Genomic DNA, 17423 nt, shown 5'->3' with positions numbered 1-17423 from the left:
AAGGAAGCATATTCTTAAACCAACTACTAAGCCACATCTCATGTGCTTCTCAAGGACTTTTGCTAATAACGGTCCACACATTGCCAAAATCAGCAACCTTAATTTTTGTTACATTGATAGAAATAGAATTTTTAAAAATGCATAGCAAGAGCTCCATGCAAGTATGACTATTTCCATTTGGACTTTTTCCTTTTCTTCTATTGATTCTTTTTTTGTGTGATATATACATCCACACATGAGAGAGAGTAAATTAATATTATATATATTCATGAATATACATTTGTGTAACATAATGTGCTATGCAATGAATTTGCACATAAAATTTTAAAGTTATGAGTTGTTTTAAGTATTTTAATTAACATATTTCTATTACCCATGGAGATACAACTGAATACTAATTATTTTGGCTTGATCTGTGTATGTTGCATAACATACAGTATGTTGAATAAATATTACATGAAACGCTTTTTAATGTCTTCTTACATGATTACAAAATAACTAAGTAATTGGCAAGAGGTGTTAAATTCATTTAATATTTTCTCAGCTTTAAATATTACAAATGACACTCCAAAGATTGCCTTATTTCCTAATATTGGATATATCCAATTTCTAGCCTATTTTTATTTTGATTTACCTTCAGCTACTAGGTCCTATTTGTACTTCTTTCTCCTTTGACTTCTCAATCATGAAGTGTACATTCATTCATTATTGTAAAAGATTATCTGTGACATATGCCTACATTTCTGAGAATCAACTTATTCTTAGGTTGCTATTATGAGTATTGGAAGCAGTGCATATGAGTGCAGTACTGGGGACAGTGCACATGAGTGTAGTACTGGGGGCAGTGCACATGAATGCAGTATTAGGAGAAGTGAACATGAATGCAGTATCAGGGGCAGTGCATGTCAGTGCAGTATTAGGTGCAGTGTGAATGAGTGCTGTATTGGGGCAGTGCACATGCATGCAGTATTAGAGGTAGTGCACATGAATGCTTTATTGCAGGTAGTGCACATCAGTGGAACATTAGAAGCAGTGCTTATTAGTTCAAAATTGGGAGCAGTGCACATGAGTGCAGTGCTTTCACAGGCCGGAAGAGCATGCTGAACTTCTGAAGTTGGAGCTATAGGCAGTTGTGTGCATCTCAACCCAAAGTTGGTGCTGGGAACTGAGTTTGGTCTCTCAGAACAAACAGTAAGTGCTCTTAAGTCATCTCTTCTGCCTCAGTATATCATTATTTGCAGTATACCAAAATTGCTTTGAGAACTCATATATGTAAAGATGTGAGATGACCATTTGGACTGAGCTGTCATAAATTGCCACCTCACACATGTGGAAAATATTACTTTTATATGAGACAGATGACACATGTAATAGGACTATATTGCATTGTTCTACTGGACATTCAACTATAGTGAAATGGAAAAGATTAAAGATAATCATGAAATTCCCTCTTTTAAGAAAAATATTTTCATAACTAATTTTCATAATTTCATATCTATTTAGGTCAAAAAGAATCCTAAATATCATCATTGCAAAACAGCTTTTAGCGAACAAATTTTAAGAAATAATTACTTATGTGAAGAAGCCAAAGAGTACTTCTAAGGCCTTCTTCATTAGCCCAGAAATGGGAGGTTTGATATTTATTGTTTCTTTATGTTCATATGTGCAATTTCCATGTTGCAGGATGGAAATTTGATAAAAATATTATAATTTTTTCAACTCTGGTGCTGTGTAGGTTTACATTTAAAGGGAGTTTGGATTTCACATAATCTTCAATATGAGGAATGGTACATTTGTCTCACCAACACATTAAATCTTATATTCTATATATTTTTTTGCATATCAAAAATAATTTTTAAGCATTTATTTATTTATTTATTTTGTGTGGGTGGTGTTTTGGTTTCTTATATTTCTGTTTCCCATATGCATAGTGTCACTCACATGGGATTGGAATTACAGATGGTTCTGAGAGGTTAGCAATTAAACAGGGGTCCTTGAAAGGAGTACTGTTCTTCTTATCTGTTGAGACATCTTTGCAGCCCCCCATATCACAGAATATTTTAACATATGTTATCTCAGGTCATGCATTCGACAGCTTATAAAATAGCAGATTTCATTATACTTTTACAATATGATCATGAACCTGACTCAGTGAGTCACTTCCTTTTAATGCCTTGAAAATGTGGCTAACTGGGAGACAGAAACCACTTTTCTTTCCAATGCAATATCTTTGCACTGTCTTGCCTTTATAGGATTATCTCAATAGCCTTGAAAAGTAATAATTCTTTTTTCTGAGTGGCAAGTTGCTCATTAAAGTGTGAGTCGGCCCACACCTTGATGAGACTGCTTTGTAATAAAATGATGTAATAGTTAAGAATACTTTCCAGAACCTTTGAAGACTAATATCTCTGTGATAGAAACAAGGATTGAAACATAGCATTTTTAGATGATAATATTTTAGATATTTGTGAAATGCATGTATGTGTACAAGTGTTTTTGTTATATGCATATATATATGTACACACACATATATATGTATATGTATATATATATATATATATATATATATATATATATATATATATATATGTTTGTTCATTCATGTTTGTGTGTGCATGTGTGCACATGCCATTGTTTATGTATATGTAGGTAAAAGCCAGAGGTCTACAACAGATTATTTCTTGAGTTAGAGTACTATACCTTTCATGGAACAGGGTCCCTTAAAGCACCTAGAGAGCACTGTTTTAGCTAGACTGTCTAAACAGAAATCCTACTATCTCTGCCTCTTGAGCTTTAGAGTTAAAGATTTACTTTTCAGCACCTGCCCTTATGTGTTTTCTGGGATATGAATTCTGTTCCTCAGTTTGTTCAATAAGTACTTTAACAACTGGCTTATCTTTGCAGTCTTTTGTGTCATATTTGGAAAAATGTTTCCTGTCCAAAGCCTGCTATAATGTGAAAAAATATTTTCACTTTAATAGATGCCATTCTTCTGCAATTTGATTCTAAACTGAAATAGTCCTATTTGTGAATGTTCCTCTTTTATTTGGGGAAATACAAACACATAAAGGACAAACAACTATATAAAAGTGCATTAGAAAGTCATGAAATACAAAGCATAGATAAATCTGTTCTCAGATATTTAATGCCTTTAGACCTCTTAGGCTGCACCACACTTCTTGAAAGTCCCACAGTCATCATTTCTAGAATTAGCAAGCATTATGTATAATTTATAAACTCTAAAATATTCAAAAGAGCAATGTTTTATTTTCTTCAAATTTGGTTTCAAATACATTAGTTCTAAATTAATATCTACTTTTATTTTGTCCACATAAAAAATGATTATCTTGTTTTACAAATAGACAAAGCTGCAATTAAAAGAAATCAATAGTGTAGATTAGTGTAGATTAGAAAATTGAAAATATTTTGTAAAATATTATTAAAAATGTATAGCATACAGGTTATCTATAGACACACTTTAAGTAGTGTCAAAATTCAAACTTAGCAACTCTGACAAAAGATTAAGGATATTTACTGTAGACAGGCAAGCAGGGAGCTATCTGACGACCTTCAATCACTTCTTCAGCTTCTCCAAAGCCAATGCCCAATTCTTGTTTTGTTTTGTTTTGTTTTGTTTTGTTTTGTTTTGTTTTGTTTTGTTTTGTTTTGTTTTGTTTTGTTTGTTTTTGAAACAGGGTTTCTCAGTGTAGCCCTGGCTGTCCTGGAACTCACTGTGTAGACCAGGCTGACCAGAAATCTGCCTGCCTTTGCTTCCCAAGTGCTGAGATTAAAGGCATGTACCACCACTGCCCAGTTTCTTTTTCTTTTTTTAATGTATTCATTGAAAATAGATTTTTCTCTCATACACTACATCCCAACCAAAGTTTCCCCTCCTTCTATTCCTCCAAGCTATCCCCACACCTACTCACCTCACTCAGATCCACTTCCCTATGTTTTCTTCAAAAACCAGCCCTCCAAGACAACAAAAATGATGAGGAGCAAACAAGATAAACCAAAGCACAATAAAGGCTTTGGCTCTTTGCACCAGTTCCCATCTGCTGCTTGAATAAACCTTTCTTATGATGACTAGACAAGGTACCAATTTATCAGTATAGCAGATCATTAGAGATCATGTCATTGATAATATGACCAGTCACCAATCCGCAATCCCATTTTCAGCCTGATAACTAGCCACATGCTGCATTTTCCCTTCTCAATTTCCCTTCTCCATTGCATCACCAAGTTTTCCCCTGCAAACTCTTCTCCCCCTCCCCATTGCTTTATCCCAGGCTCCAACCCTGGCAAACAATTCCTGGGAAACAGGCTATTCCAACCTAGGAAACAGGTAGTTAAGCTATAGATCTTCACTCTCCATCTTCTATAATTCAATCTCACAATCTCATCCCCAGCTCTGAGCAAGCTACCTGATGCAATGTGTTCTTCCTTTCTGCCCACTTCTCCAGTATATGACAGATATTTCCCTCCAAACTTCCCTTGCCTGTCCCCCATTGCTTTATCTCCCAGATTCCAAACCTATCAGACATTGTCTGGGAGAATCCAAAAGTCATTACAGCCAGGGAAGAATGTATGATAATTGCATATACCTGTATCTCCATTTGTCCAAGTCCAATCCCCTATTCTTGTCTCCCACACTGTAGCAGACAATCTACTGTGGCCATACTTTATACTTTGACCTCATTTCCAGTATACTAAGCAGATCCTGGTGGAAGACTCTGTTTTCTCCATCCTGTAAGGATCTACTAGACAACTTCTTCTAGCTCATCATCATCCCTATGTGTTCAGCTTCTACTATCTGGAAATATATGTTACCTGGAAATGCCAGAGGCAACATCTATCAGTATCACAGAAGGGCAGCCACCATAACCTCTTCATAGAAAGCAATAGAAACCAAGGGAAAAGACCCACCCAACAGACACAGGAGAAGATATTGGCACCTAGAATTATAACCCATTCCAAACCCAGATGCCTAGATGCCAGTATAAACATTAAATCAATATCATCCATGACAAACTGTTTCCATTCAAGCCCAGCAATCTTACACAGCTGGTCCTGAGTCTTGCAGCATAACTAAATAGCAACAGAAAGAAAAGGAAACTTAAGATAAGCTTTATGGATATGATAGAGGCCCACAAAGAGGAAATGAATAAATCCTTTAAGTAAATCTATGAAAAGGCAAACTAACATTGAAAGAAAATGAATGAAACAGTTCAAAAATTGAAAGTGGAAATAGAATCAGTAAAGAAAATTCAAACTCAGGGAAATCCCAAAATGAAAATTTAAGACTTTGAAGAGGAACCTCTGAGGTAAGCTTCACCAAAAGAATAGAAGACATGGAAGAAAAAAATCTCAGGCACTAAAGACACAAAAGAAGAAGTAGATACATCAAAGAATTGTTTTAGTTCTAAAACAGTCCTGGCACAAAGTATCCTGGAAATCTAGGACACCCTGAAAAGAGCAAATGTAAGAATCATAAGAATAAATAAAGGAGATGAAACCCTGGTCCTCCAATAGAAGAATAAATAAAGAAAATATGGTATAGCCACAATGAATTATTATTTAGATATATTAAGAATAAAATGGTGAAATCTATAGGAAAACAGATTAAACTTTTAAAAAGTCACCTTGAGTGAAGTATCCCAGACAGAAAAAATATATAGTATATATTTGATTATATGTGGATATTAGCTGCTAAGTCAATGATAACCAAGTTATACTCTGTAGAACTACAGAGGATGGCTACAGAGTAAAGGATTAGGGAGGTCAGGTAGGAAAGGGAAATAAGATAATTATGGATGGAAGAGGGTATAACACAGGAGGGTCAAGAAAGGAGTAGGAGGGAAGAGTGAGGCAGGGGAAGGAGAGAAAGCTAAAATGAAGAACCCTTTGTGGAGTAGTATCGAAACCCAATATATTTGCAGGTTCCTAAAGTATATACATATATACATATTTGGTGGTGATCTAAAGAAAATCACCAAATAATGGAGACAAAGTCCAATTTCAAATTTCTTTTCCAAATGAAGCTTCCAGTCCCAGGACTGAGTTACATGTAATTGAGTTGTTGGCCAAGGAATCCTATGAGAATATCCATTGCTGTCTACAAACTGAAAACAGGCTCCATTGCTGAAGACAACAGCTGTACAACTTGTCAAGCTGGTTCCTATATTCAGCCTTCAACCCTACATAGAAGCATCTTTGGTACAGAAAGGTAAGTTGCACACCATGAAAGGAGAAATGTAATCACCAAGAAATCCAGAAACTCTTTGATTTGCATGATGTTCTGTCTGTAAGATATGCTATGCAGTGTTGGCACAAACCTTCTGGAAGTAATCAGTCAATAACTGATTTGATTTAAGGCCTACTCCATTAGATAGAACTCATGCTGCACTGCTTGGAAGACCTAAAACAAATGACTAGATATCCTGATAAGCAAAACAAAACACTACTGCTTGAAATAAAAAGAAGTAAATAAAATGATACCTAGTGACATTCTGCTATACTAATAGATCAGTGCCTTACTCAACCATAATCAAAGAAGCCTTTTCCTCCAGCAGAAGCAAACAAACATAGAGACCTATAATCCTAAGGGGATGTCTCTAATAAACCCTTCCCCTTAGGGCTAAAGGAACCCTGCAGAAGAAACAGAAAGTCAGAGGGGATGGATTTCTGATTCTCATATCTTTTCTTGGGATCCTTAACTTCTGATTGTTTGTTTTATCCAATTCTGATGTTATAAGTTTTATTTTACCTTGTTTCATATTACTATTTTTCCTTATAAGCATGTTTGCTTTCTAATGCAAACAGAAAGGGATTAGATTAAGATGGGAATAGAGGTGGGAAGCATCTTGGATTAGAAGGAAGAAAAACTGTAATCAGGATGTATTATATGAGAAAAGTCTATTTCCCATAAAAGAAAAAGCAGTTTTATTTGAAAATTTAGTAATTTACATGATTCAGTATTTTACTTCAAAGTACTGATCACTGTCATAGACTTTCTGTTTCTCTGTCTCTTTGTCTTTGTCTCTGTCTCTGTTTCTCTTTTTCTCTTTCTGTGTGTGTGTGTGTGTCTATAAGACCCCAACCCTCCGTCAGTAGTACTTACTTTGAGATGCCCCCAAATGAGACACCAAGACTCAGATTGAAGCAAAAGCAAGAGGTTTATTTTCTGGTGCATTGGGTCAACCTTCAATTAGTCCCTCAAGGCAAGTTACTAAGAGGGCGACACAGAATGAACATTTTTTTTTAATACTTTTTAGGTGCACAGCTTACATCAGAAGGTTACAGTTCAAACTTGTTGGCTAAGCATAATGACTTTTAAATCAATTGGCTAGCAAGCATAAAAACCATTTGAACTCTATCTGGGACTTTCCAGAGAGTCAGGTCTGTACATTCTGAGAATTTCTTACTCAAGAATGTTCCTGTGTATGGAGAATGGAACTTGGCCTAGCCTTGACTCCAGGTGGGACATGGAAGCTGTAAGGACAATGTGGAACTGGAAAACCCCTGAGGGTCCCTCATGTCCATGGCCATTTGTATATTTTGTGGCATGTATGTCTGCACCAGATATCTGCTTCAGCAAAGGCCATCAGAGAATGCTGGACCTCAGATCTGACAACAGACAGTTGTCAACCTCATGCATGTATCTAGAATAGAAAATGGGTCTTCTGACACAGTAGTGAGTGCTCTTAATTCCTGATTACTTCATATTTCATTTTCAAAGTACAATATTTCAATATAGCTGCTGTATTAGTCAGGTTCTCTATAGAGTCTCAGAACTTATGGAATGTCTCTATATATTAAGGGAATTTGTTATGATGACTTATAGTAGTCCAGCTACCCCAAGCATGGTCAACTGTGAGTGGGAATCTAGTAGTTGCTCCATTCCACCAGGCCAGTTGTTTCAGCTGGTCTTCTATAGAAGTAGATTTCAACAGATATGCTGGCAAGTAAATGCAAGCAGGCAAAGAAGAGCAAATCTTTCTTCTTCAAATGTCTTTATATAGGTCTCCAGCAGAAAGTGTGGCCCAGATTAAAGTTGTATACCACTGCACCTGGACCTGGAACTTGTTCAGTCCCAGGCTCACCTTGAATTTGGAGAACTCCTTGGCTTTATCTCCTGGGACTAAAGGTGTATACTGCCATGCCTGGATCTAAATTTAGCTGGGTGGACTCTTGCCCCACAAGTCCTACTTTATTAATTTGTTATTTCCTTAAACACAGAATTCAGCTCTATTTCACTTCCTGGTACCCCTTTAATATTCAAACCATATATTTTATATTTTTCCTGAGAAAAATATAAGAAAAAAAGCTGAGTAATTGCTATGCTTGTTTAAAATGCTCTTATTGAGACTTAAACAGAGAACAAAGTCTATGTACGATGGGCAATTCTGAGAGTTCCTTTGTCAATGCAATTAATTTGAATCTCTTTACCATAGCCTCAGGTAGAATCTTCAGACAAGGGCAAAAAGTAGCCACATTTTTTGCCAAAATTCCATAAAACAGTCTCTAGGCCACATATTGAAATTTTCCAGTGAAACCTCTTGGGCATGGTCCACACAAGTGTAATCACTCTCATTAACAAAGTCTTTCATGTTCCTATTAGTATAGCTCATTGAGCCCCATTTACACCATTCTATTGCTTTCCAAATCCAAAGTCCCAAAATCCACATTATTTCAAACAAAAGTATGGTCAGGCCTATCACAGCAATGCCCTTAGTTAGGTTTTACTGCTATGAACAGACACCGCGACCAAGGCAACTCTGATAAAGACCACATTTAATTGGGTCTGGATTACAGGTTCAGAAGTTTAGTTCATTATCATTAAGGCAGGAACATGGCAGCATCTAAGAAAGCATGGCAAGGAGGATCTAGAAGTTCTACATCTTCATCTGAAGGCTTCTAGCAAAATACTCCCAGGCAGCAAGGGTTGGATGTTAAAGCCCACATCCACAGTGACACAAGTACTCCAACAAGGCCATTCCTCCTAAAGGCGACATGTCTTTGCTCAAGCATATACAAACCATCACAGCACATGACACAATTTTTTTAGAGTTTCAAAGTATTCTGAAATGAAATTCCAGGTGGGAGATGCAGGTGCATAGCTCTGCTCTCAGTAACAGTTTGTAAGAATGACAACAGAAATGCTCCTGCAGAGGAAAGAAACAAATTCCAAACCAGTTGTCATTTTACATCTTAACAGATACTAATTAAAAATAATATTTTAAAAAATGATATATATCCTCAGTAATAGAGGCCTTGGAACCTCCCTTTGAGCTGGATCCCTCTTTGGACCTGTTGGTGGACCTTCTTTTCTTTAGGCTTCTCTCCATTTCCACACCTATAATTCTTTCAGACAGCAACAATTATGGATCAGAATTGTGACTGTGGGATGGCAACCCAATCCTTCTCTTGATGTCCTGTCTTCTTGCTGGAGGTAAGCTCTATATTTGCACACAACCAACAAACAGAAGCAGCTGACCCCCATTGTTGAATTAGGGGAGGCTGAATGAAGCTTAGAAGAGGAACCTTGTAGGAGGACCATCAGTCTCAATTAATCTGGACCCCCCAAGATCTCTCAAACACAGAACCACCAAACAGGCAGCATACACCAACTGATATGAGGCCCCCAACCCTCATACAGTAGAGGACTGCAGGGTCTGTGTTCATTCAGAGAAGATGCACCTAATCCTCAAGAAACTAGAGGCCCCAGGGAGTTTAGAGGTCAGGTGGGGTGGGGGGGTGGGAACATCCACTTGGAGACAGGAGAGTGGGGAGGAGGTATGGGATGTGGAACAGTCAGAGGGTGGATGGAGGGTATTAAAATATGGAATGTAAAAAATTAATTAATTAATTAATAAAAAATCATGTATATCCCGACTTTAATCACTCTAGAAAAAAATTACACCACATCATTTTTTTGAATCTGTGAACAGTGAAATGGACATCCCTAGAGCTGATATTCTGAATTTGCCATCTGAAAAGGAGCAGTAATTGATATTAAAGACTCTGATGTGTCATAGGAAGAAGTAGGAATAAAAGATGCTGAAAACATACAAGGCTTGCAACTCATCAGTGCTTTATTAGTTGTCCCAAATCCAGAGCTTTATAAACCCCACATTATCTCTCTCCTCAGATAGGAGAGCAATGTAGTAGATGTTGTATAAGGTCTTATTACAGAGATGTCAGTTTTATTCTGAAACATAAACATATTTTCATTCATACATTAGTGCTCATAGTGATCAATGATAGTGTGCATAGCATACTAGAATTTGTTTTTGATCAGGAGCAAAGCAATTATTCAAAAAAACTGAACACAGAGGCAAAGTTGGGAAAAAAAAGAAAAAGAATTATAGGTTTCATAGAGGGAAGGTAATTTTAATATAGACGAGATTGGTCCCAAGTTCTGCCATTTGGATTGATAGATTATCTAGCAGAACTATCATTTCAATAATCTCAATGACAGTGAAGCACTGGATACTTGGTACAGTGTTATAAATTAAATTTACTGCAAATGTTATTACACAGAATATGGAAAGAGATCTATTATTTGTGTATGTGAAAGTTAAGATAGGGAAAAATTTAAGATTCTTTGACAAAAAAAAATAACAGAAATGATCTATAGGATCTGACTATATTGCCAGTTGTCAAAGATTTCACTTTAGCTATTACTTCTTCATTGGTATCATTGAATTATTGTGACATGATTCCACTTGTGTAGAAAATATGATATTAGTCAGTTTCAGTGTTACCCTTACAATGTTGGAGCTTTGTAGTATTTTTCAGTATTACAATGCTGGTAAAGAATAACTTTTAAAAGAATTGTATTGGTTTTTTATTTATTTTAGTTAATACAATAACTTGTAGCATACAATATATGCATATTGTAAATTCCTACACTGACAATAAGAAACCTCATGAAAGCATAGGGAGCATGCCATATAAAGCATACCTCTTGTAACTTGCATATATATCTATATCTATGTATATAGATATGTATATATATATATATTGTCTAAAAATCTACATATAACATTGCTAAATACAGATTAGCACTAATATATAAAATCTTACTTAAATAGATTTATGTAAAGTAAAATTTTATATCATTCTTAGATGTATTGTTCATTGGTAGAAATCATACCATTTAACTATTGCTACACTATATCAGTATATAAAGTTCCTCTCCTTTATATATTTGGTTTCAACATATTATCTGAATCTATTAATTTCACTTTCATATTCACTATTCCTGGTAACTGGTATAAGAATGGCTCCCATAGGCTCATATATGTGAGTGTTCAGTCACCAGGGATTGGCACTGCTTGTGAAGGATTAAGAAACATGGGTTTGTGGGAGGAAGTGTCTTTCTGGTGGTGGGCTTTGAGGATTCAAAAGTGAAGCTAAACCTAGTGGATTTCTTTTCCTTCTACTTGTGGATGTGGGCATACAACTCTTAGCTACTTCTCCAGTACCATGTTTGCCTGGCTGCCACCATGCTCCCTACCTTCATGATAGCCGATAAACCTTGATTGCCTTCACTGAGTTGGGATGACATGTCCAATATGACTGGCACTGCTCCTTATAAGGAATATTGCATTTTATGCCTGGAGAAAGGTGGCTGAAGTAAGCATGCATTTACCCCACTGTTACCTGAGCCTGGGAGCAATGTGTCCTACCAACTTCTTACTCCTACCAACATATCATCCATAACTGCTATCATGTCTTTCCTCATAATGGAATGGATCTCAAAGTATAAGTCATAACAAACCGTTTCTCATAAAACTTACTTTTTATGAGTACTGTATCATATATAAGAAAATAAATTAGAAATCATACAATACTATATTCTAATATTTTATGTGCTTTCAATATACCTCGATAGTCTTTGGAGGTTCCCTGTTTTAGCTATTGTATTGCCTGTGTTGGGGATAATATTATTACTCTCATGATCAAATGACATATGGAAATCAATAAATGTATTATATTGTAGCCAAAAGAGCTAATTTTGAAATATCAAATTTACAGTAGCAAAGAGCTGAAGAATTAGATTCAGTATTTGTATCTCAAATTCCTCAACAAATTAACGTCATTACAATGATTAATTTCAGACTTTATGCATGGATGGAAGCACTCTACTATTTGACCATGTTTTAAGCTTCCACATTTTAAAGTCTTTTCTATATAGCTTTTTCTCAGAACTTCCAATGCTTGTTCAATAAATTGCTGCAAGAGTGTCAGACTGTGAATTTAGGTTAACATTCTAAGAAGCTGCTGTACTTATACTCTATGGCAGACTTTATATCACAGAATTATATAGATAAATTGGAGAAATTTGTGGTGATAAGTTATATCACTTGAGGTTTCATCTTAATATTGTAATGTATTTTTGGATGCAAGATGGATTTAAAAGACTTTTGAAACATGTTGCATTATACATGCTTATGGTTCCAGAAAATAATAGGTGGTTTTGAAGGAGAACAGCGAGAAGATTTTTCATTAAAACAAAACAAAACAAAACAAAACAAAACAAAACAAAACAAAAACCTATAGGTGGGAAAACAATATGAACTAACCAGAACCCCCAGAACTCGTATCTCTAGCTGCATATGTATCAGAAGATGGCCTAGTCAGCCATCATTGGTAAGAGAGGCCCCTTGGTCTTGCAAACTCTATATGCCCCAGTACAGGGGAACACCAGGGCCAAGAAGTGGGAGTGGGTGGTTAGGGGAGCAGGGCAGTGGGGAGGGTATAGGGAACTTTTAGAATAGCATTTGAAATGTATATAAAGAAAATAATAAATAAAAAATTAAAAAAAAAAAAAACCAAGCCTTACCATGTCCATTGAAAAAGCCATTGTTTATATGTAGCCTGTTCTAAGACAGAGTGATTCAAATAAGATGCCCTGTTATTATGGCTCTTACAGTCTTTCTGTTCCTCTTCCAGGTGGTTCCCTGAGTTTTAGTCCAAGGAGCTATGGTATATATATATACATATATAGATAGATAGATAGATAGATAGATAGATAGATAGATAGATAGATAGATAGATGTATTCATTGGGGTGGGCTTTCCATAGTCACTCTTATCCAAAGAACTACAGAAAACTAGTGACTCCTGGAAGAAGAATAATTAACCTTTTCCAGTGATGAGCAATATTATATTTTGTCTAATACAGAGTGGTCAGCGATGATGGCATAAACTCACAAACAACAAAACACACACTATGCACACACATATAACATATATGTACAGGCAACAATAATAACCAAAGAACAATAGGTTATCTACTTGATTGTGTGTCCTTGGTTACATCAGAGGGTGACTGGGATGAACAGGACTGAAAAAATGAAGGGGTAAAGTGATGTAATTCCATTTTCATTAAAACATATTTAAATAAACACTAATGCAAAAACATAAACACTAAACTACAAATGAAAGATGTCATACAATTTGTAAGAACTATATATAAAATTTTCATGAATAATATATATATAATATCTATATACATACATATATACATAGATATACAAATGATAGATGGTAGATGGATGGATGGGTGGATAGATAGATAGATAGATAGATAGATAGATAGATAGATAGATCAGTAGTCACACACACACAAGCACAAACACTGTGCTATTAAAGAAGACATCTGCTTTCTCAGTCAGTAGGGAACTTTTCTATTAATTTGCTAATAAAAGAATTTCAAAAATATCCTAGCAAAGTAAATGAGATTAGAAAGTATGCTTCCCAATGACTATCTCACCTCTATGTATATATTTGAATATAGGATAAGCTACAAGATTGAAAAAAAAAAACAAAGAATACATTTTCTGAAATTCAGAAGCCCAAGCAAATAAAAAATTCCAGGCAAAGCATAAGAGGAACTCAATAAAAGTATGACTCTAGACATGAAGCGGCTTTACATTTGGGGGAGCTTACTTCTCTTGAAACCAGATAGTAAAGGTTAGAATTTGAACCCTAGTTTTTGAAAATTCTAAATTAAAATATTTCAGCAATGCATAGAAAGACCACAGTAGAGTTTAAGCATCGTCAAGCCATCATGTCTGTATTTGACTGCTTTTGTATCCTCAGGGAGAAGAGGGTGGTGTGGATACAGCAGGCTCTTCCTCAGAACTGTTTATATCTAACTTTTCAAATGTCTTAGGCAGTCAGGACTTCATTTCAAGCATACAATAACTATTGGAAAGTTGCTGTGCACACGAAATGTTTCCTTATTGTTTTCCCACCATCTAAAATTAATCCAACCCCTTTGCATCTGGGATTCACATAAGTTGATCCTCACACTATGCTAATCTTTGCCAGCTTTATGGCTCTACTGTCTTTCCTCTAATCTATATCTTTACAGAAAAATCTGCTATACAACTCAGGATGAAATTAAATCTACTGGAATTTTACCTCCAAAGGTAACATTTGAGAAGGCAATTATATTGTACTTTCAGAGTCCAAATTCTAGTGGAATTCAAAACTGTTTTGAAAATTGTTGTTCTACACGCTTTCCCCTTCACTGTCATATAATTCAGTTATTTTTATATACATTCTGTATTTTGAAAAACATCTTTTTAGTTTTTTAATTTTAATATATGCATAATATTTGTGCATTTGTATTCTTAATACTCACATGGTCATACATTCTTATCTAAGAATATAGTGCAGCAAAAGATGAATTTGACCAAGTTACACATTAGGAGCCAAAATTCACTATAGCTTTTAGTGAAACAATTTAGGGAACCAAATATGTTCTGTTTTGTACAGACTAAAGTATAAATTTGGCTTGTTGCACTTACCCTCCACACTTAACATTGACCATTTGCCTAAATTCTCCTTTACTTAGTGCTTAAAAGAATAAATTAAATCAATGCAAATATCACCTTGAACTTCTGTAACCTTGAAAAGTTAATACAAGGGAGGACAAAGTAAGCATTAACTTTAATGTTTTAATAAGTAATTGTGAAGTTAAAGAACATTAGTACTATAAAAATGCTAAATGTACATCAGTGTTAAACTAACACACATATGTTAAAGGACATGTAATTATGATACAAATTGAAATTAAATGTAAATCATTTGCTTATCCACTATGGAACATATACAAAGTCTCATACATAGAACATGATGATGCATTGACTGTGCGTTTTTGTTGTATCTATAACATTACTATGTATTATTCATTTCTTCCTATGTTATTTGTGTATTGCTACATAAGCACATATTTGAACTTTTAGACACTATGTGGAGAGCCCACAGGAAATCAAGTCTATCAATAATATAGTGTTCATACTGTAAAGTGGTTAAGCAGAGGTGTTCACTGTGGCCCTGTAGACCTTTGACTTTCATAGCTAAAACTTTTCCCCTTTAAACACATCCTTTCAGGTGAGTATTTTAAGATCCTGGTAGCGACTATTCTATTCTGTATTCCTGTGGATTTGTACCTCTTAGAGACAGCATATCAGGAAAACAATGGAGTGCCTGCTTTACTCAGTGTGGTTTAGTTGGTTTAGTGTAATCTCTTTTAATATAAGAAATCAGGATCTCAGAGAGGCATTACTCACATGGGTGGTTCAGCAGTTTTCAGAATGCCCAAGATATAAAAATCATCTCATGTGCCACATAAAATGAAATGGTCAGAGGATCAGTGTATACAAATGGGTATTATAATGACTCCCTATACAGAAAATATTGCCATGCAAGCATCATTATTGACTTAGTGAAACCACTGTAAACACTGTATTACATAGTTTGGAGTATACTACAAACTCAAGAGTTACTTAATCTAAAATGTGTCTTTCTAAACAAATTTTCCTTTTGTAATGGTTTGTATATCCTTGGATCAGGGAGTGGCACCATCTGAAGGTGTGGCCTTGTTGGAATAGGTGTGACCTGGTTGGAATCACTGTGGGTGTGGGCAAAAGATCCACACCCTAGTTGCCTGGAAGTCAGTCTTCCACTAGCCACCTTGGGATGAAGACATAGAACTCTCAGCTCTGCCTGCGCCATGACAGCCTTGATGCTGCCATGCTCACACCTTGATAATAATGGACTGAACCTCTGAACCTGTAAGCCAGCCCCAATTAAATGTTGTTTTTATAAGACTTGCCTTGGTCATGGTGTCTGTTCACAGCAGTAAAACCCTAACTAAGAGAAAAGTTGGTACCAGCAGTGGGGTATTGCTGTGATAGGCCTGACCATGCTTTTATTTGAAAGAATGTAAATTTTTGGGACTTTGGATTTGGAAAGCAGTGGAATGCTTTAAATGGGGCTTAATGGGTCATCCTAGTAGGAATATAGAAAACTTTGTTGCTGGGAGTGATTTGAACTGTGTTGACCTGGCCCAAGAGATTTCAAAGGAGAAGAATTTCAGAATGTGGCATAAAGACTGGTTTTGTGGTATTTTGGTGAAGAATGTGGCTACTTTTTGCCCTTGTCTGAAAAGTTTGCCTGAGGCTAAGGTGAAAAGACTTGCATTAGTTGTATTGACAAAAGAAGTTTCAAAAAAGCCCAGCAGAGACTTTGTTCTCTGGTTGAGTCTTATGAAGAGAAGTTTGAACAAGCATAGCAAGCTTAGAAAGGAAAAAATATAAAATATATGGTTTGAGTATTAAAGGAGTACCAGGAAGTGAAATGGAGCAAAATTTTGTGTTCTAGGAGATAACAGATTAAGGGAGTGGGATCTTGGGGCAAGGTTCTACCCAGCTTAATTAGATCCAGGCATGGTGGTACACACCTTTAATTCCATGAGACAGGCATGCTGATCTTTGCATTCAAGGTCAATCTACAGAGCAAGAACCAGGATAGCCAAGCTTAGGCAGTGAAGGATTTAGAAAACATAGTGATAATGTGATAGTACAAGAGGATCATGTTCTAGTTCCTGTAAGCAGCAGAACTCGGCAGCTTCAGCCATGTGGCTCTGGCTCTAGAGTTAAGGATGGGAGGAACCACTGGGAAAATTGATGCTGGTTAGCTGGAACTAAGGAATTAGCAGTGATTAAGAAGAGACCAGCTTCACTGAGGTGAAATCTTCTGGAAATTGTTTTCTGGGAGCACAAAGAAGCTGTGTTCCAGAGATACCCAAGGTTGTACCTCATGCTGCGGCTGGACTTGGTAATGTGTAAGAGTCACTCAGATGGTACTGCTCGTGAAGGAATGAAGGGATCATGGAGAGAAGCTGAGGCTCAGCACTGTGAGAGGCCAGGGAAGGCCATTGGAGAAGGTGAAGCCTCAGCTGTAGTTGATGGCCCAGGACTGAAGGGGTCATGCAAAGGATTTGAGGCTTGGCACCCTGAAGAGAGCCTATGAGAGGCTATTGGTGAAGCCTAGTTGGAGTGGAACACCCCATTGTATTGGAGATGTCAGTACCATGGGATGATCACCAAGAACAGCAGCCGT

The sequence above is a fragment of the Mus caroli genome, unplaced genomic scaffold, assembly GCF_978045245.1.
Source record: "Mus caroli unplaced genomic scaffold, Mus_caroli_1 scaffold_3, whole genome shotgun sequence".
NCBI classification, from domain to species: domain Eukaryota; kingdom Metazoa; phylum Chordata; class Mammalia; order Rodentia; family Muridae; genus Mus; species Mus caroli.
This window is presented reverse-complemented; position numbering follows the sequence as displayed.